The following is a 20970-nucleotide window of genomic DNA, read 5'->3' on the forward strand; positions in this document are numbered from 1 at the left end:
AACCATCTTGTTAAAAATGCAAATTATGGCTTAATAAGTCTGGGCTGGAACACGAGACTCTGAATTTATATATATATATATATATATATATATATATATAAATTTTTTTTTTTTTTTTTTTTTTTGCGGTACACGGGCCTCTCACTGTTGTGGCCTCTCCCGTTGCGGAGCACAGGCTCCGGACGCGCAGGCTCAGCAGCCATGGCTCACGGGCCCAGCCGCTCCACGGCATGTGGGATCTTCCCGGACCGGGGCACGGACCCGTGTCCCCTGCATCGGCAGGCGGACTCTCAACCACTGCGCCACCAGGGAAGCCCGAGACTCTAAATTTCTAACAGTCTCCCGGGACATGGTGATATTGCTGGTCCACCAACCACGCTTTGAATAGCAAGGGAGTCTAACACATGACAATGCCACAAACACACACATGCATGGAAACTCAGGTGGAAGGCTAAATGATATTAGGATTAATAAATATATGAATAACCATATGTGTAGTATGTAATAATGTAATAATTAACTACTGAATGGTGTGTATGCGTGTGTGTGATTATGTGAAGAAGTGTTAAATCTGAATCCCTCATTTATCGAGTGAGAAAATTGAGATCCAGAGAATTTCATGAATTTACTCAGAATTATTGATATGAAACCATAGAACCAGTACTTGTGCCTAGGCCTCCAATTCTAATTTCAAGGAAGAATTTCCTAATCTTTTACACATATGAAAATCAGCAATATGACTAGTTTCGGTAGATAACAAAAGAGGACTATAAAGTCAGATTAAGGAGAGCAAAGAGATCTAGAATGAGGATATGCTGATCTGAAACAGTGAATAAAAGGATGCAGTTCCAAAGTAGTTCCAAGTAATTTATTTTGTGATTTAAGTTATGCTAGTTTGGCCTGTTGATTAGGGGTAGTCAGAGAACTTAGGGGAAAAGCTAAGGGCTAGAAATCAGGGGAGCTGAGCTCTAGCCTCAACTCTACCACTATTTTACTGCTGGGAGCGTGAACAAGTTACTTAAATTTCTCAAAGCATTTTGTATTTTTTTTCGTCTGTAAAATGAAGATAAAAATCATTGCCCTACTTATCCCATGCTTTTTGTGTGAAGCAATAGATGTAAAACAGATGTGCATAATTAACAATGCTCTCTACAAATGTATTGTTTTTACCATTACTATTATTATTGATGAATAATGTCCTTTCAACTATCATCACTGAGGAAAGGGAATTTTGCCATCTGCTTATTTCTCTCTTGTCTGAAGCTTGTCCCAGCCAGTTTAGGTTGAGCTCAAGTTCTTATCTCCCAGAGACAATCAGATGGATTCAGAAAGTACAAATGTTGGCTTTGTGTCACTGTGTACATTGCTTCCTCACTGGGACATTTGCAGAACTACTGAGCTGCAACGAAGCCATCAGGATCACTGAATACTGCTCTTAGGCTTCTTCTCTTCCTGTTCCTCTTGGTCTTTGCCCCGTCTCAGAATTTATTTTATTTTGCTTGTTGCATGGCTCCTAATGTCTTCTTCCTCTTTTTTTTCCTGTATCCTTTTTTTCCAATCTGACAATGCCTGCTGATACTAACACTGTTTATTTTCACTTACCTGTGCTTATGTCAGCAGGCTATGTTTATTTTATTAAAAAAATATCAGAATTGGGGGCTTCCCTGGTGGTGCAGTGGTTGAGAGTCCGCCTGCCGATGCAGGGGACATGGATTCGTGCCCCAGTCCGGGAGGATCCCACATGCCGCGGAGCGGCTGGGCCCGTGAGCCATGGCCGCTGAGCCTGCGCATCCGGAGCCTGTGCTCCGCAACGGGAGAGGCCACAACAGTGAGAGGCCCGCGTACCGCAAAAAAAAAAAAAAAAAGGAATGAACTATATAAAGCTGCTAGTGTCAGCTTTCCTTGTCAAAAAATAGGAGTTAAATCAATATGGCTACTAAAAAGCATTGCTGAAATCTTATGTTAAACTGAGCATTTGTTTTACAACTGCAACCCTATTTAATGATAGAGTCTTCGGAACTATGTTCCCCCATATTTAATTTGCATTCAGTGCTAGTTTGGGTTATTACCTACAAACATACTTATCTTTTCTTGGCATTTTGAAGGCTCTACTGAAAGGCACTCATATTATGCTGTTGTGACCACAGTATCATCACCACCACAACATATTCAAATATGTCAGTATAATTACAACTGGAAATTGGTGGAGCACCACCATCCAGGGTTAAACTCTGGCTAAATAGTGACCTGACCTGAAGGCTGATAATTCTAAAGTTAATGTCAGTATAGCTCAAAATCCTTTGGACTACTCAAGTTTGCAACAGGAAATTTGTGTTTGTTCTTTCTTAGGTTTATGATTATGCTTTTTAAATTATTATTACACTGTTTTCAGATGGGCAATTAGAAATCTTGAAAATTCTAAGCACAATCCAAAATGTTCTTTTGCTGCCGTATTCCTGCAAAGTCAACATTTCTATTCTTGTTCACCTTTTAACAGTACGATAACCTGTTGCCACCTTTAAGAATACATTTTTGATGAGTTAAGGTCATTAGAAGGTTGATCACCTTCTAATAATGTTTTTTCTCCATATAATAATTCCCTTGAACCTAATTATTTTACTCAAGTAATATTAATAAATTACTTATATAGTATTGTCACATAAGTCCACTCACTGCATTAGAGATAGCCAACAATTGCTGAGTAGACTAGTGCATTACCATGCTTAGTAATGTTTTGATATACATCCGCATTCACCAAAGATCTTAGTAAAACATTGCAAAAAGTAATAAAAATGTACTCAAAGAGAAAGATGTGTCCAAGCATGTTTGAAATAATTTGGATTTGTTTTCACAGAGGTTCATGTTTCCAAATCCTTTGTTTGTTCCCATCCTAAAAGTTTTAAGAGGCACTTATTGCTCTTTAAGTGTCTAAATTTTAACCGGATGAACTTCTCCCTCTTTACTGTCTGGGGCACCATGCTGACTGCCAAGCCCTGACCCACAAGGACACCTAAAACATGCACACACTAGCATCTGGGCGAGATTTAGCAATCCCCATGATGACACATCGCAAATGCTAGTGAAAGAAGAAATGCTCACTTTTGTGAGTTCCGAGCATCTACTCCAGTCTAAACACAGGCTGTTTCCTTTAAACCACCCTCAACAACCTTCCCACAACTGCTTCTGGCCACGAAACAGCCGCCACTTGCAGGATGGGGAGAGCAAAAATGGCAACAATCTGTTTTGTAAGCACTTTTCTAGCAAATTTCTGCTTCGAGACCTTAATGCCACCATCCAAGTATCAGCTGCAGTTGCTATCTCTCCACGCTTCGAGATGGGGGATGCACTAATCTTTATTTGAACAACAACAGAACTGCAGAAACCTAAATCCTGTTGCCTTGAATTATGTCACTGCTTGAATTAAAGTCTGAGAGCACAGTCCATTTTTAAATTACAGAAACACAGGGTCTGTAACGTTCAACTCACTTTCTTTCAAGAGGGCCTGTTACCTTTCGCTTTAAAGTGTTGTAAGTTAAAAGAGAAACACCACTCAAGGGACCCAGGTTTAGAATGATAATTATGGTGCTTCTGGATTAGACCTCTTCAAAGTGTATGCCAGACAACTTTATAAGCCACACTTAGCAGATGAACAATTTTTTCATCTTACCTAGTTCTCCATTAGCTCTGCACTGGAAGGCAGTAACTTAAAAGAAAGAAAAAAAAAATGGTTTGACACAAGAGTTTATGTAGGGAGACATTTGGTAGGTGGATCACTGACACAGATAATTCAAAACAATACATTTTCGCAAAGTACAGTTAAACACTGTATTACATTATTGCCAATTTTCCTTCTTAGTTATATTTTTCTTTTTTCAGTGAGTTGATGTAAATGTGAAAAGTAGCATTCTTATATATAAAACAAGTGCATCTTGTTAAATGGTAAAATCCAGCACTTATTTCCTCTACTGAATATGGCCTTTCACAGATTACATGTTTATCTGACATGCATGATTTTTTGCATTCTGTATCATCACGTCAGGGTTAGCAGTAATTGAACAATATATGTCATCAGTGGGGAAAAAATTTAAGGTGGCTGTTTCTGAGAATTGGAAAGATAATGCACTCAGATCTTATCCTTACCCAAGTCTTGTGGATTAGACATTCAATTAGTTTAAAGTATTTGATGCAAAAAATATAAATCACATCCAACCTGTTTTTCTTTTATTTAGTTTTTTGAATGTCATTTTGTATGTTTACAATGTAAAGCAACATGTTTATTAATTCTGTTTATTATTTTCAACTGAGTAATTATTTAACTCAATCCATGTATAATGGAGATCTGGATCATAATCATCATTTTTTAAATGTCAAGAAAAGAGCTAGAACTGCTAGGCTAACTGTGATGGGGTCAGATTTTCATCTGCCTGAACCCTCAGTGTCCTTCAACTCCCCTCTATCCCCAAGTCTTGGTTTCCAAGTATTGGGAAGTTCTAGTGTCATTTTAAAAATAAAAAAAAAAAGCTCCCTTTCCTTCAGGAGTTTATAATGCAACTGAGAGGTAATACATCCTTATATAACAGAAAACATGAGTTAAAATGGATAATGCAGTATAAATCATGCATGAGAGTGGAAGGCATGAGAACTAAGCTTGACGATGGATAAGGAGACCTTCCTGATAAGAGTGGATCTAGTGCAAGGAAGTGAGAAATGGATGAGGGTTAATGGAGAAGAGTGGAAGAGGACTTTTGATGTCTATGATTCAGCCAATGAATCAGAGACAAAGTTGTCATGGATGTTGACTGCAAGCTGGAAATCAATCAGCCCTTAGTTTATATAGCATTTTACAGCTTACAAAGTACTTTTACCTACATTACCTCATTTGCTTTTCAGGGTTGCATGATATAAACAGAAGGGGTGTTAGTAATCCCCACATGGGAAATGAGGATTTGAGGAGTAGCTAGGTGTGGGCCCAAGCTTTAATTTCCACAGTAAAAAAGTGGCAGGGATAGAATCAAACATCCGGTCATCCAACTCAGCATTCTCTCCAGCAGTGTGCGTGCTCACCCTCTCAGGTTGCCAAGCTCTCTCCCAGACTCTCAGAGGAGGCTCTTTCCTTCTCTCTCAGGCCCTTTCATCAGGGACCCATGAAAGCATTGTTCAGCTAGATGTTGAGTTCTGGGTCCACCTTGAGGTGTGTCACACTAAAAAATTTCCTTTCAGTGTTGTTTTACTAGTACTGAGTAGCTCATGATCTAGGACCCCTTTGGTGATACCTGAAATCTCTAAGTCCAGGTCCAAAATCATTTGTATTTCTTCTGTGTCTTTTCGAGCAGACCCTTGGTGTATGGCAGCTCCCTCAGAGCTTTTCTTCATGTTTCAAACCCCAGAAATTTTCTGATCCCTTCCGTCATCATGTTTTCTTCCTATTTAAATCCTAGCCCAGCTCAGACGATACCTTCATGACCATTCTAAGAAAATATTATCTTTCTTTTCTACACTTCTCAAATGCTTACTCTTTTCACTCATTTACCTGTTAATCATCATGCACCTTTGATAAGAATGTCGAAATCTTCTGCTTCTTGTATATTCTCCATAGCAGGGAGAATCTTTAACAAATCTTTCTTGGTTAATGGATTTTGGTCTCTGTTTCTATGTCAACAAAATGAAATAGCATGGCTATACTGTGAGAGCTTCATAATAAAATTAAATTCATAATTCAAATGACCATCAGCAAATATTATTATCATGCATTTAATAGGATTTTATATATGTTAAAGGTTCTGCTTTTTAAAACATTTTGTTTTTATCATTTTAGAAAGTGGCATTGTTTCATTTGCCTCAGTTAACTACATAAAATTGGAGCTAACCTATTTTGATCTCAAAACAACTTTAGCTGTCCCTTTGGTTTTGCCAATTGGATTGGAATTATCAATTTCCTTATCCATTTTTGATGAAAAAATATGAATCTATAATATAGAGTCTAGAGAAACTAAAGGAGGTGTTTCGCTTGCCTGAGGGAAGCTATAGCACTGTACAGATAAACCGTACCCTTCCATAATCTATCTGGGATTTACATATACACAGGCCAATTGAATCGTGAAATCAAACCAAAAATTATTCAAGTCACACAAACGATGGGGTGATACTATCTTAGGATCACCTACTCCTCTTCATTAATCTTTTGCAAAAGTAAACAGTTTTATTACTTTGTTCCCTAACATTTGTGCATGGTGGTAACTAGTTCCAAAACTTTTACTAAAGTTAGATATTAGATTGTGATCCTTTATAATGAAATTTCATTCATCACTGAGCCAGCGTTAAATTTCTAGTGTTCCATGTGCTATTTTAAGCTTGGGTAAAATTTCTACCATCTATATTAGTTTCAGCAAATGAACAAACCATGAGTCTGTACTTTTCTACTATATTATTTTGAACTTAATGTTATTAGAAGCTCTTGTGCTTGGAGACAAAGGCAATCATGTCCCACAACCAATTCTGAAGGCAATAGGAAATTGAGAAAGTAGTTTAATAAACAGATGTTTTCTTAGCCTTTTTAAAGAAAATCATATTTATTTGAGCAGCTTTCTCTATATAATACAATCTGCATGTTTAAAAGGGAATCATTTTCCCCAGTTTATTCTCTTAAATGAAATTGCAATTGCTATAGAAGTATTCCCCTGCCTCGTCCCATCTCATCACTCTGATGTGTCGAGTTTTACGGAAAAGAGATAGGGAATGAAATTCCAGAAGTGCTTAGGATTTAGAAGAGCAACTGGAGTTTTAAATAGCTCTCTTGATTTTTTAAGAATTTTTACAAGAGCAAACTACAGGGGGCAGCAAATATTAACAGGCTCTGAGAATCATGCTGAACCTTGGAATTAAGGAGTGCTGGGCTGCTCAACTTATGTTTGATGGAAATGCCCAACTTTAACATGAAACTTACCTTTTTCTCATGCTTTAGTTTCAAGATACATAAGAGTTAAATCTAGGAGGCTTTTTCCCATCCATCTTTACACAGTAAGCTGAAGTCCAGAGGAGTCTGTCACATTTCAACAAGGTTCTTTGTCTTCTTTAAATTCCACAATCGAGTGTGATGTGCTGAAGTGACATGGATTAAACACCTTGGGATCATCTGAACATTAACGTGAGGGCAGTGGCACAGGAACTGCACACATATAGGGATACAGAGGGAATTTTGGTCTCTATTTTATTTACTCACAATGAGTTTAGTGCTGTTGAACTTTCCTGAAACATCTCCTGCATTTTTTGAAGGATTTGTTATCTAAGACACGGTTTCCAAACACTTGGTATATTTAAAATCAGGGCTTCCCTGGTGGCGCAGTGGTTGAGAGTCTGCCTGCCGATGCAGGGGACACCGGTTCGTGCCCCGGTCCGGGAAGATCCCACATGCCGCGGAGCGGCTGGGCCCGTGAGCCATGGCCGCTGAGCCTGCGCGTCCGGAGCCTGTGCTCCGCAACGGGAGAGGCCACAACAGTGAGAGGCCCGCGTACCACAGAAAAACAAAAACAAAAAAATCAAGCACACTATCCCTGAATTTCCCCTATGAAACTCAGTCTGTTCTTAATAAAGACAGAGAAAGTGAGCACATATTACCTGTTAATAGTGTTGAACTTGATTTACACTTTTATTTTGAGGACCGAATAGAGGGAGAATGCCAGACCTTCTTCCAAGGGGCTTTGATCTTATATCCTGGTGCAGCCTAGAAAATAATATCTCATAGAAGCTTGGCGTGGTCTATTCTCCCTTTTCTGGGAAAGTATAAAAAGCAGAGAAGGAAACATTGTTATTCATCTACCTCAAACCCTGTGTTTTAAAATGTCAACAGTTACTAGGAGGGTTGCTACGTTCTTTAATTGTTGATATAGTTATGTAGAGTAAAGGCATGGCACAAGACTTAAAGGCAGAAGCCGAATCTGTTTCCAAAATAAAAAAATGAAAATATCAAGCTTGTGACAACATCCATGCAAGAGGACAGAACTGAACTGGAGTAAGAAGTGAGGAGACTGAATTCATGTGTTGGTTCTGCCTCGGCAGATCTGCTGTGATCTCTGACTTCAGATTCCTCGTTGTCTATCACTACCAACTGGTGCCACCTCCTATCTGTAATTCTTCACTTAATTGGCTTCTGTGTTTCCTTATTTCATAATGAAATAATCCAAGTAAACGGCAAGACACAGGAAGTATCATAAAAACACCTGGAAACCCATCAACTCAGAGTAGGTAAATGTTAATTTGCCAAATCATCCTCAGATTTTTTTCTTCGTTAAAGAGCATTTTTACACATTTTACTGCAGTATAACATACATTCAGGAATGTAAACATTTAGGAAGTGTACAGTTCAATGACTCTTTGTAAACAGAAAACACCTGTATAACCAGAACCCAGATCAAGAAAGAACACATTCCAGCACCCAAGAAGACCTACTCGGTACCCCTTTACAGTCTCCAGCTGCCCCTACCTCCCACCGCGGGAAATCTATTATCCTGATTCCTACAAGGATACATTGGCTTTGCTTTTCATTTGTTTATTTTTTTTAATAAATCATACAGTATGTACTCTCAGTATCTTGTTTCATTTCCTCAACCTCATGTTTGTGAGATCCATCCAAACAGTTGCATGTAGTTGTAGGTTGTATATTCTTGTCGCTGCATGGTATTCCCTTGTGTTCACATCTCCTGAATTATCTTACAAAATAAAATATAGAATACAATAAGTTTGAGTGGTGTATCCTTTCTATTTTTTAACTTTATGTATGTAGATGTATCCATTTATACATATTCTAAAGCTTGCTTTTCCTCCCTCAGTGTTATGCTACAGATGTGTTTCCACTTTGAAACAAGTACACTTAGTCCATTTGCGCTTCTGGATGGTGGTCCACTGAATATACCACATTTAAACATCCATATCCTGTCAGTGGCCGCTTAGGTTCTGTCTTCCCTGTACACATGCATGGTGCATACCTAGAAGCATAATCATTGGTCAAGGAGTTTGCCTACTTTATCTTTACTGCATGGTGCCTAAATGCTCCTTGAGCCAATGTAGTAGAAAGCTATAGGAGCCCCCACTGCTCCACACATGCCAACACTTGGAATTAACAGATTTCTGTGTGTTTGCTGTGGTTGGTTAGTTTCTGCCAATTTGCTGGGGGTGGAATTGCATGCCCTTGATGCCTGGTAATGTTGAATATTATTGTTGTTCCTTGGTCTTGCACTTTCTGCTTCTGTACAAGCTTTTCCTTTCCGCACATTTAGCCCCTTTCTCCACTCTCCCTGCAGATTTTGCAGATGGCGATACAGATTTTTATCTCCTTCTCTCTCCTGTTAATTAACAAAAGGGACCGTACTCCAATACAATGCTAATCCATCCAATGTGATTCTGTCCACTTATTCTCTTTATCAGCTCCCTCCTATTTCACTGTAGCTGGCCTCTGCTATTCCACTAAAATGGATATCAAGATTATCAATGACATCTTAGTTTCCATGACTTACTTTATTGTTCTCATCTTATTTCACTTCTACAGACTACATACCTCTACCTCTACCCTTCCCTCATTTATTGAATACTTCTTTGTCCTTCCATTTCTCTGGATCTTTGCATATCTACTACCTGGTAAAATTCCCCCCTTCTCCCAACCTCAGAACTAGTGGTTCTTTTTCTGAGCTCCCTAGAACCTTGCTGGCACTATAGATATACAAACTCTATAGATGTATACAAATTCAGCTTTGTATTGTAATTACAATTAGCTATGATAAGAGAGATTCTGAAGGATTTACATTTCTGCATCCCCAACGTCTAGTGGAGAGTCTTGACATGTTTGTGGAATTAATCAATAAATTGGACAAACATTTCTCTGGGGTCTCTTTCAGTTCTAAGACACTAATTCAAAGTCTACAATGATGAAAAAGGAGCCTCTTTTCTCCCATACTGCCTCTAATATCCATTTTCACAAATTGCCCTTTCCCTGCTGGAAAAGTCTTGTGCTAGAACCCAAGGGGTTCTACACTGGTTCGAACAAAATTCCTGTCACAAGCTGAGAATCTACCCAGCAGCCTGGATAGGGGAGTCAGGCACACTGAATCCGCCCCCGCTCTCAGGGCTGGGGCCAGTAGAGGAGCAGATGAAGCCCTGTGTGGAATCCAGTTCTTCTCTTCCATTCCGCAAACTCCATTCACTGAGCAAAGAGAAATGGGAAGTGAGGCAGAGGAAAAGAGAGAGCATCTGACTGAATAGGAAGAAGAGAAAAAAAAAAAAAAGATCAGAAAGGGATATTAAAAAGGTGATGAAAATCACAAGTGGTCTCTGTTTGTTTGGTTGGTTTTAGACCACTCAGAGGAGCAGGAATAATATTAAACCTGTGAGACATAGATTTTTATTTAAATCACCTAAGTCTGCCCAACTCTAAGACTGCTGAGCCCCAAGGTGTTTTAAGCTGCCACAGAGTGATGCTCTTTTGTTTCAAGTGGTTCTTAGAAATCTGTAACCATTACTAATAAACACTGTCAGGGTCTCACTCCCGGTAGAAGGCACCATTAACGCATTACTTGGCCCAGTCTTGCCATGTATAGTGTGTGAGTAGATCCTGCTTCCGTCACTACATGTGAGTTGGCCGGGAGCAGAATTCAGGCCATTGTGTGGCTTTCCTACTGAGAAGAAATTGTTGTTTTCCAGAATCATCACTTGCTAATTTTGAATTAAATCGTATGCTGCTAATTTGCGCATATAACAAATGGCTCTTCTACATATTAGCGTTGTTTGGTTAAATACCGTGCTTTTCCATATGTGTTAAAGAATGCATCCCTAAAAAAAAGAAATGTTAGATTGATTCAAAGCACAGAGGTTGTAGAAGTGTACAGCACCCTGTCTGTTCAAATACAAAGGCTAATTGATTCCCCAAAGACCTTGATCCTTATTCTTAAAGCAATAAATTTCACTTCAAAAAACACTATGATTTATTTACACTTTTAAAATGATAAACTTCACCCCATCAGTAATCCTAAAATGCTGTTGAACCTGGTCTGTGACTGAAAAGGCCTCTTTTGCTCATTTTCTTATTGAGACAGGCAGCTGCCAAACGTGGCCTCCTTACTCCCACATCTTAGCCTGCGTTCACAGTGAAATCACAAATGAAAATAGGCAATTATAATAGCATCTTGCCTCCTAGAGCCCAATGTTCCTGGAAAAACTGTTGTGCGATATAAATAGCAGATAGATTATCTGCTTGCTGAGGATGGTGTGGGAGATGGAATGCTCTTAAAGAAAAGAGAAGTCAAATGTAGCCCAAAATGGCAATGGAGATAGCTCTAGGAATGTTTAGGGGCATCTGGAAATAGGTACCTAGTAAGTACATGAAAATAAAGACCTGTCCATGCAAAAGTCCTAAGGCACCCTTGGTTTCATACACATTTTTAACCACCCTGCCACACTGATTTGGTCCTGACCAGGAGATGAATGCTACCTAGTAAGGGCTCTGTGTCATTTGTGAGTCTCCAGGCAGAGTTGAAGGGAAAGACCAGGAACTTATGGAAGTTGACAAGATCTCTGCCAGAAACCAGTGACTTCTTAGACTTGTGTGTATCCAAATAGGAATGGGAAATGAGAAGAATGAAGGCCTCCTATGCCCTGGCATATTAAACCTACAAAAGGAAGAGTTTCCTCATCTATCTAAGTAATGTTGTCCCTTCTGTATGTTTCATTTTTAATTAATTTTATGTGAAATGCAGTGCAAGTCTTTGATTGTGGCCGATGATAAAGGAAATACATGACAGGTTAGATATTTAAATTTTTCTGATAAGAATATTCTACGAGTTTTTAAAATTTTTAAATCATACATCCATTCAAACATGGTTATAGGATTAGGCTGGTTGACCTGTCTCATGTGTGATTTGCTCATTCATTCATTTATTAATTCAACATGTATACGTGTCAGTAAATATATATATGTACATATATATATGTGCCCGGGACCTGGTTAGAAGGTGGGTGAAGAAGATAAATGCATTATGTAATGTAATCTCTGTCTCCCACTGTCTTTCTCATTGTCTCTCCTTCATCTCCTTCTGTTTCTGGTTTTATTGAATATCATCATCATCATCACCATCTTCTAGATGCACAAGCCACAATCCAGGAAACCATCTTGACTAAAACTATTTTCTCCTCTTCATTTCACTAAAATACATTCCTTGATCCACACCCTCTTGGATTTCTGCCTGGAACATTGCAATAGCAAAACATGGGTCTAATAATATATTGGTAATGCATCTACTCATTATTTAATATGTTGGGCCCCCACTAAATGTTTGCATTCAATATTACAATTGATATTCACAATAACCCTATGAAGAAAGGATACTATCACCTCCATTGTAAAGATAAAAAAACTAGGGCTTCCCTGGTGGCGCAGTGGTTGAGAGTTCGCCTGCTGATGCAGGGGACGCGGATTCGTGCCCCGGTCCGAGAGGATCCCACATGCCGCGGAGCGGCTGGGCCCGTGAGCCATGGCTGCTGAGCCTGCGCGTCCGGAGCCTGTGCTCCGCAACGGGAGAGGCCACAACAGGGAGAGGCCCGCGTACCAAAGAAAAAAAGAAAAAGAAAACTAAGGCTCAGAGAGGTTGCATGAGCTGTTCAAGGCCTCCAAGTAGTAAGTAGAATAGCTTGGATTTTAATCAAAAGCATTTTGACTTCAAAGGCTGTGTCCTCTCCCCTCTGCCACATGCTTTGCAACCACCCTAACACTCCCTGATTGTGCTTCTCACTCATGGAGTTTCCCAGTAGAGGCTCCTTCATACACACCATTAGCTCATCCCTCTGAGGTGGTATTTTATAACTAAGGTGAGGCACCACAGTTGGAAGCAGCCATAAAAAAACCTCAAGGTGAAGCACTTAATCTTAAAAGAACGACTGTTAGATTGTAGTCTGGTGCAGTTGGGAAAAACCCTTTAACAAAAGGCCCTCCTGTAAAGTTCTTGTAAATTTCACTGTGGTTTCACAGTGGCTGAGATACTGTTTTTCATCTTATCCTTTCTTTTTTATTTATTTATTTATTTTTATCTTCTCCTTTCTTTGCCTGAAATCTCTTTGGGACTAGAGCAGTATTATTTTATGTTATCTTTTTAGTCAAGGCAGTGCCAGAAAACCATATCTACCTTGAATTTAGTGCTCAGAAAACAGTTACAGTACTGTATCTGAGGTATAATTTCAAGTGTCCGAATGATATCACCCAATTATATAATAAACGTGAAACACTTTGGAAATGATAAATAGCCACATAAATGAAAGGTGTTACTATGTCGGTAGGTAAACATAGTCTTTCATGTGGTATTTGATGAACATTCTTTTTAAAGAAAGCAAACAGCCTAATTAATGCCACATGATTATTCTATTAAATAGTGAGTAGCATAATTATTCTTCCTTTTAAATTTTCACAGTGAAAAATGCAACCGTTTGGCTTAAAATCCCCAATTGTGTGGGTGTGTATAATGACATTCTTTTTTTTTTTTTTATTGAAGTATAGAAGATTTACAATGTTGTGTTAATTTCTGGTGTACGACAAAGTGATTCAAATATATATATATATTTTTTTTTTCATATTCTTTTCCATTATGATTTTCACAGGATATTGAACATAGTTCACTGTGCTATACAGTAGACCTTCTTGTTTATCCATCCTATATATAAGAGTTTGTATCTGCTAATCTCAAACTCCCAACCCATCCCTCCCCCTATCTTTCCCCTTTGGTAACCACAAACCTGTTCTCTGTCTGTGAGTCTGTTTCTGTAGATATGTTCATTTGTGTCGTATTTTAGATTCCACGTATCATGTGGTGTTTCTCTTTCTCTTTCTGATTTACTTCACTTAGTATGATAATCTCTAGGTCCATCCATGTTGCTGCAAATGGCATTTAATTCTTTTTAATGGCTAACTAATATTCCATTGTATATACGTACCACATCATCTGCTGATGGACGTTTAGTTTGTTTCCATGTCTTGGCTATTGTAAACAGTGCTGCTATGAACATGGGGGTGCATGTATCTTTTTGAATTATAGTTTTCTCTGGGTATATGCCCAGGAGTGGGGTTGCTGGATCATATGGCCACCCTATTTTAGTATTTTGAGGAACCCCCACACTTTTTTCCATAGTGACTGCACCAATTCACATTCCCACCAACAGTGTAGGAGGGTTCCCTTTTCTCCACACCCTCTCTAGCATTTATTATTTGCAGACTTTTTTAATGATGGCCATTCCAACCAGTGTGTGGTGGTACCTCATTGTAGTTTTGATTTGCGTGTCTCTAATAATTAACAGTGATGAGCATCCTTTCATGTGCCTTTTGGCCATATGTATGTCTTCTTTGGAGAAATGTCTATTTAGGTCTCTTGCCCATTTTTTGATTGGGTTGTTTGTTTTTTTTTTAAGTTGAGTGTATGAGCTGTTTGTGTATTTTGGAAATTAAGCCTTTGTCAGTCGCATCATTTGCAAATATTTTCTCCCAGTCTGTAGGTTGTCTTTTCGTTTTGTTTATGGTTTCCTTTGCTGTGCAAAGCTTTTAAGTTTGGTCCCATTTGTTTATTTTTGCTTTTATTTCTATTGCCTTGGGTGACTGACCTAAGAAAACATGTAATGACGTTCTTAATGTGCTACATGTTCAATGCACTAGAACCTGTGGTTTTCTAGGAACTGTGATGGCTCTTTCAGTAAGTTCCAGTGAGAAAAGATAAGACTTGAGATCAAAGGGCTGATGCATTATTTTTCCAACATGTTTGCATACATCGTTGAAACTAGTGGTGGGATAATCATAAAAGGTGGATACTTTACTATGTATATTGTGATTTTTTAAATGGAAACTGCAAAATTAAATGAGGTATCAACCATTAAAAGGCCTTAAAGAGGTAGTTTTGTATTCTGCAAGTGTAGATTTCATAAGTGCGTCCTTTGAAGTAAAAATCTCATCTCTTTGTAACCGGAATAGGTTCTGAAGAAACAAAACTTCAAGAGGTTTAGATGGGCTGTAAAAAATGTTGTAATCTCCTATAGGAGAGACGTGATTTATAAGTCAACGTATTTTTTATGACGCATCGATGTTTGCAACAGACCAGGCCAGTAAGTAAGAAGCTTAGATTTAAAAGGAAAGAGCAGCAACATAACTTTCCTTTACAGGTGTCATTTGGCTTAAAACAACCTTTGCTAACCCCCGACTGAATCATTTTGAATGCATGCAAGTGGGGTTTGTGTAACAAATGTACACTTCTTCCATCTAGGTACAGGAGCTAGCAACTTTCTGCCAAGATGGTTTTTAATGAAATAGGCATAAAATGAGCTGTGCGTATCTTTGTTTGACAGAGATCTTAAACCAGTCTTGGGGGCCTTAGCAAAGCTAGTTCTCTGCCATCAAATACTTACTTTAAGAAGAGGCAGCAGATCATAGCATGGATTATGAGATCAGATAAATCTGGGTTTAAAAGCCACTTCTGCCATGTGCTAGATTGATATGACCTTGGGTGAGTCACTTACTTAACATTTCTGCACCTCAGTCAACTCACATATAAAGTGGGGCTAATAAAGCCTCTTCAGGGAATTATTTTGTGCATTAAGGAATACTTAAACTTTAAATGTATGTTTAACCCAGTATTCAGTGCATAGTAAATAATCAGTTAAGGCCTGATATTATTTTTCAGGCATTTACAGAGCATTTATTTAAAAACTACTGTGCCACAAAGTATACAAGTGCAGTTTGTGTGTATATCCTCAGTGATGAAGCACATCCCCACACTGCCTCTGCATTATATGAAAATGTATAATTAGAGTTTTTAAGCAGTTTCCAACCACTAGCACATTAGCAAACAACAAACACTATCGCACGGTGCAGAGTTTGTTTACTTGGCAAAATGCAGCTAATGCAGCTGCCCCACACAACAGTCAAACCAAGGGGTGAGTTGATTGCAGAGTAAATTGAGCCCGGGGACTGTCTTTAGTTAGAGTGTGACAGCATTTTAAAACTTGAATTATTTGAATCATTTTAAAAATAAGTTTTAGGGGCTTCCCTGGTGGCGCAGTGGTTGAGAGTCCGCCTGCCGATGCAGGGGACACGGGGTTCGTGCCCCGGTCCGGGAAGATCCCACATGCCGCGGAGCGGCTGGGCTCGTGAGCCATGGCCGCTGCGCCTGCGCGTCCGGAGCCTGTGCTCGGCAACGGGAGAGGCCACAACAGGGAGAGGCCTGCGTACCACAAAAAAAAAAAGTTTTAAATAAGTTTGTTTAGTTATTTAAGAAAGCCTAGGCAATCCGGTAAATGCTCCACTCTTCCTGTTTGCATCTAACCAATTGGAACTTAGAAAAGGGCTATAAAGTAACTAATTTCAAAATCCATAATATCTACATCATGGCATGGCTACCCAGGTCCAAATATATGTCCTGGAATGTAATAACCATATGCTATAAAATATAACTGATAAAACAGTATAAGCCAGAGTCTTCATTCTGTCCACAGACATTAGCTTTATGAAAGGGTTCCCTATGACAATTACGTAGCAAAATGCCATTATGCGTATCTTTCCATATATAGTTATGACTGTGTCTCTATGACACAGAACATCTGTATGGAAATCAAAAAGTTCAGTCAACTGTCCAGATGTCCCCAAATATCAATGTGTTTTTTTATGGACAAAACAGCTGGACCGTTGTTTCTCATTTTATTTTCTTCCAGATGTTAGTTTCTTGTTAGACACAACCTCTTTTGTCCTACCACTCACCTTTAGGATTATAACTGAATTACTGAAAAACAAAAAGGTTTACTAGATAAATATGTTTCTCCAGTGTTAAAGGAGGTTGTCAGTCAAAGATCTGCTGGTTGATACATAGATATTAGTGGTCCAGACAGCAGCAACGGACAACTTAAAAGGAGAGCCAGTATGAAAGTTATTTGATTCAAGAGATAAAAATCTTCTTCTTGTTTGTATTTACAAAAAGTATGTGAGCTGATATTGTTAAGTTCAGGATTTTTAAAGATAGAGGCATTGTGGTGTAGTGAAAAGACACAGGTATGCGCATCAGGAAATCTTGGGCATGAGTTCAGATTCTATCCTTGATTTGTGACATTGTGATCCCTGGTTTCCTCTAAGGAGTCCAAGGCTCCAGTTTGCCTGGGGCTTCCCTAGGTTAGCACTAAGAGTCCAGTCCCTGGGAAACCCTTCAGTCCCAGGCAAACCCTTCATCCACAGGTCATTGTATGGATATAAAATGAGGGTAATAATAACTTCCTCAAAAGGCTGTAGTGCAGACTGGTGAATAAGTAAAGCATCTGGCAGCTGAGAAGTACAGGGTCCCCAAATGGGAACTATTATCATCATTGTAAATCTCATCCACATTTCCTATTCTGTTTCCTCTTAGAACATAGGCTCGTCTGTTTCCATTTTATTCAATACAATCAGCACTTCACTTGTACTATAAGAGTCACTTTAATTGATCCCATCTCATTCCCCAAAGCACTTACTCATCGACTTAGTGGTCATAAACTTTATGTCATCCTCACTGGAATCCAGGAGATGACTTTGTTTCCTCCATGCAGACCTGATATACTACTTCGGTTCAGATGAGCATTGTGGAAACTCCACTTCCCTCAGGGAGCCTGACACTCAGTGGGCCTTTAGCAGATACTTGTTAAATGAAACAAGGATGCATGAACAAAAAATAGAAAAATATTGGTTGAGTTATGGCAAACCAAGAGTGAACATTGAATTATGGCCCTTCTCTTCTCTACAAATTCATCTTTTCTATCATTGATTTTGCTTTACTCACTGTAGAAATAGTGCTTACTGTTTTTTGAATGAATCAGAAATATTTCTTTTCCAGAACCTGCCGTACACCTGTTGATCTTTACCAACTAACCAGCCCAGTCTGCTCCTTCCCACTTTCTGGGCCCCATATTGTTCTTGGGGTCTCAAGCCTCTGGTTGCTCTCCTGCTCTGTAGAAACATCCACAGGTCATCTCTAGCTTCATTGCTTGGTCCAGCTCTAAATTCAAAGAACCTTCTCTTGCATCTTTCAGATTTCTCTCTTCACTCCACCTTACTCTTCCTCTGGGTTATTTAAACTAAGCCATGCCCCTGCTTCCAGCCCTCTCTGGACCTGCAGTATCAGAGGCCAGACATAGCTAGCAACAGGCAATCAAGCCACATCTTTTATCTTCTCTTGCTTTAAACTCAGGGCTCACTTTTTCCAGGAAGGTTTTCCTGATGAGTCCCCCCCAGTGTCTAACCTACCATGACTGTGTCAGCACAGTCACCCAGTCAGAGTCCTGGCTGCCAGGGTCAGGCCAAGCTAGACTCTAAATAACAACTCTGTCATTTATGGATGCATGACATTAAATGAATGATTTCTCTTCTCTGAGCTTCAATTGCTCCTTTGATAAAATGAGGGTAAGAACTGTACTTGTGATAAAATGGAAATAATAATTATGGGAATTAACTGAGGTAAGATATATAAAGCTTGGGGCAGAGCAGGTAATTCACTCAATCCTATTGATCCTAATATTCCTGCCGGGTCTGAGATTGCCTACTTCCATTTCTTAACATTCTGTGGAAGAAGAAACTTCTGAGAATTATTGACTATATATCCCCAAGCACTTTGTGCTGCCTTTGGTAGCCTCCTATATTCATTACTGGACTAATTCTAGAACGCGAATCTGTTAAGAAAGAAGATTTGTATTTAGGATGGACTTAGGACCAAAACTTTTGGGTTTTCCATGTTACTTTAAAAGTGAAAATACAGGGACTTCCCTGGTGGTGCGGTGGTTGGGAGTCTGCCTGCCAATGCAGGGGACACGGGTTCGAGCCCTGGTCCGGGAAGATCCCACATGCCATGGAGCAGCTAAGCCCGTGAGCCACAACTACTGAGCCTGTGCTCTAGAGCCCACGAGCCACAACTACTGAAGCCTGTGCGCCTAGAGCCCGTGCTGTGCACCAAGAGAAGCCACTGCAGTGAGAAGCCCGCGCACAGCAACAAAGACCCAGCACAGCCAAAAATAATAAATAAATACATTTAGAAAAAAAAGTGAAAATACAAAACCTAACTAAAAGAAAGTCCTCAACGAGGACTCTTCGGGACCACAGGAGAGAAAAAAGAGAGCTTATACTCCTGACCTCTCACCTTAGCATTTTTCTTCCTTCTACTTTCAAGTAGTGAATAATCAACATGTCAGAGTTCATTTAGATCTAAATCCAATTAAGTCTGACCTTAGGGATAGTTACTCATAGCTCCCAGCAGGTGTGTGCTTGGAAGAAATCTTCATCTGTGCCCTTTGTTCAATTTTTAAATTACCCAAGTTTTTGGTCCTGACTGATTAGGCCTAGCAACACCGCCCATTGAATATCCAAGGAGAACAGCTGCTGGCTTAAGCATCTAGGTATTTGTTCTGGAAAGCATTTTAAGAAATCACCTCTCTCTGTTTATCTGCCTGGAACAAGTGTGAGTTGAAAATTTTCTCTAATTTTCATCTGAATCTACATGGTAGCTGCTAAACCATGGGTAACATTACTTAATCACCATGCCCCTTGCTTTCATCATCTGTGAAGCGCTCTGCAAGATTGTTGCCAGAATTAGAATTAATGTATGTGATTCAAGTGACACACAGTAGGTGCTCAATTACTAGTATTCATTATTAATAAAATTGGCATTGCTAAGGCATTACCAGGAATTTTAAACATTTGATTATTATTCACCGTGGGAAGAAACTGTGTGTGTGTGTGTGTGTGTGCGCGCGCGCACGTGTGTGTGTGTGTGTATGACTTCAATCAGTTCTCACATTCATCTTCCACTAATAATGTCCATTATTTCAGACTGACTTCAGAAGTCATGTTCTAAAATATCTCAATCAGCGACTTCCCTGGTGGTCCAGTGGTTGAGACTTCACCTTCCAATGCAGGGGGTGTGGGTTCGATCCCTCGTCGGCGAACTAAGATCCCACATGCCTTGCTCCAAAAAGCCAAAAAAACATAAAAAGCAGGGGCAATATTGTAACAGACTCAATAAAGACTTTAAAGATGCTGCACATTAAAATATCTTAATCATAGTTTCTCCAGTTCCTCAACATGATTTTTGTTGGGTAAAGGAAGAGAAAAGTGATGCTTCATAGGTGAGTAGCTATTAAGATTCCAGTACTCTGCTAGGTGTTTTTCATGTACTTTTCTTACCTATTTCTCACAACTTCCCAGTAAAGTATTATTATTTCCATTACAGTGTAAATGGACACAGATGTAGGTAAGAGCACAGACTCAAACCATGTCTGAATAATTCACTTTCTACTTTTGGAGGAACCAGAAGATCTAGGTTCTGGTCTCAGTTTTGCCCCAAAGTCATTATGTTCTTGAACAAATTACCTCACCACTCTGATCTGTAATTTGTTAAACCATAACACAAGGGCATTGGATTAGATGATTTTAAAGATCCTCTCCAGAGCTGCAAGTTTAAGATGGGATACTGTAAAATAAATCTAATCCAAGAGAAATAAAATGAAAGGGGCATCTCCCTGGTTTTAGTCAATGAATCGACATTATTTCTTCCAGCGTCCATCTTTCCTGATACTATACATACAAGGAAAAAATAGAAGAACCTGTTTGTTCTTGCCCTAACGTGGTTTTTTCAGACCACTTTTATTGGCACTCTGACCTTTGAGGCCTGATCCTCAGGATACTGGGGCTCTTTCCTTCCCCCTTTGTTTTTCTACCAGCCTGTTTAACGATAGTTAAACGCTGAATGGTACCTTCCTTCTCTTTTCCTTGTTTTTCTGAGTAAGAAGACAGGAATGAGCATAGTAAGAGTCGGGGAGAATGTCTAGAAAGGTAACTGAGGCTTTCTTTCCATGAGAGGAATGATGAGAATGACTGAGAAAACCATGCCTGGATGAGTCTGTAATCCTCTGTGAATGTATTCCCTTTCTCACCATTTTTTCCTTTCT

The 20970-nt window shown here is 39.3% G+C and overlaps 1 protein-coding gene across 1 annotated transcript in view; it reads left to right on the forward strand.

Moving 5' to 3' along the window:
• PTPRD (protein tyrosine phosphatase receptor type D) overlaps positions 1–20970 on the forward strand; it is a 2130336-nt gene that overhangs the window by 1559162 nt on the left and 550204 nt on the right. The gene's annotated exons all lie outside the window — the stretch shown is intronic.

Source organism: Tursiops truncatus, chromosome 6 (assembly GCF_011762595.2).
Source record: "Tursiops truncatus isolate mTurTru1 chromosome 6, mTurTru1.mat.Y, whole genome shotgun sequence".
Taxonomy (NCBI): Eukaryota; Metazoa; Chordata; class Mammalia; order Artiodactyla; family Delphinidae; genus Tursiops; species Tursiops truncatus.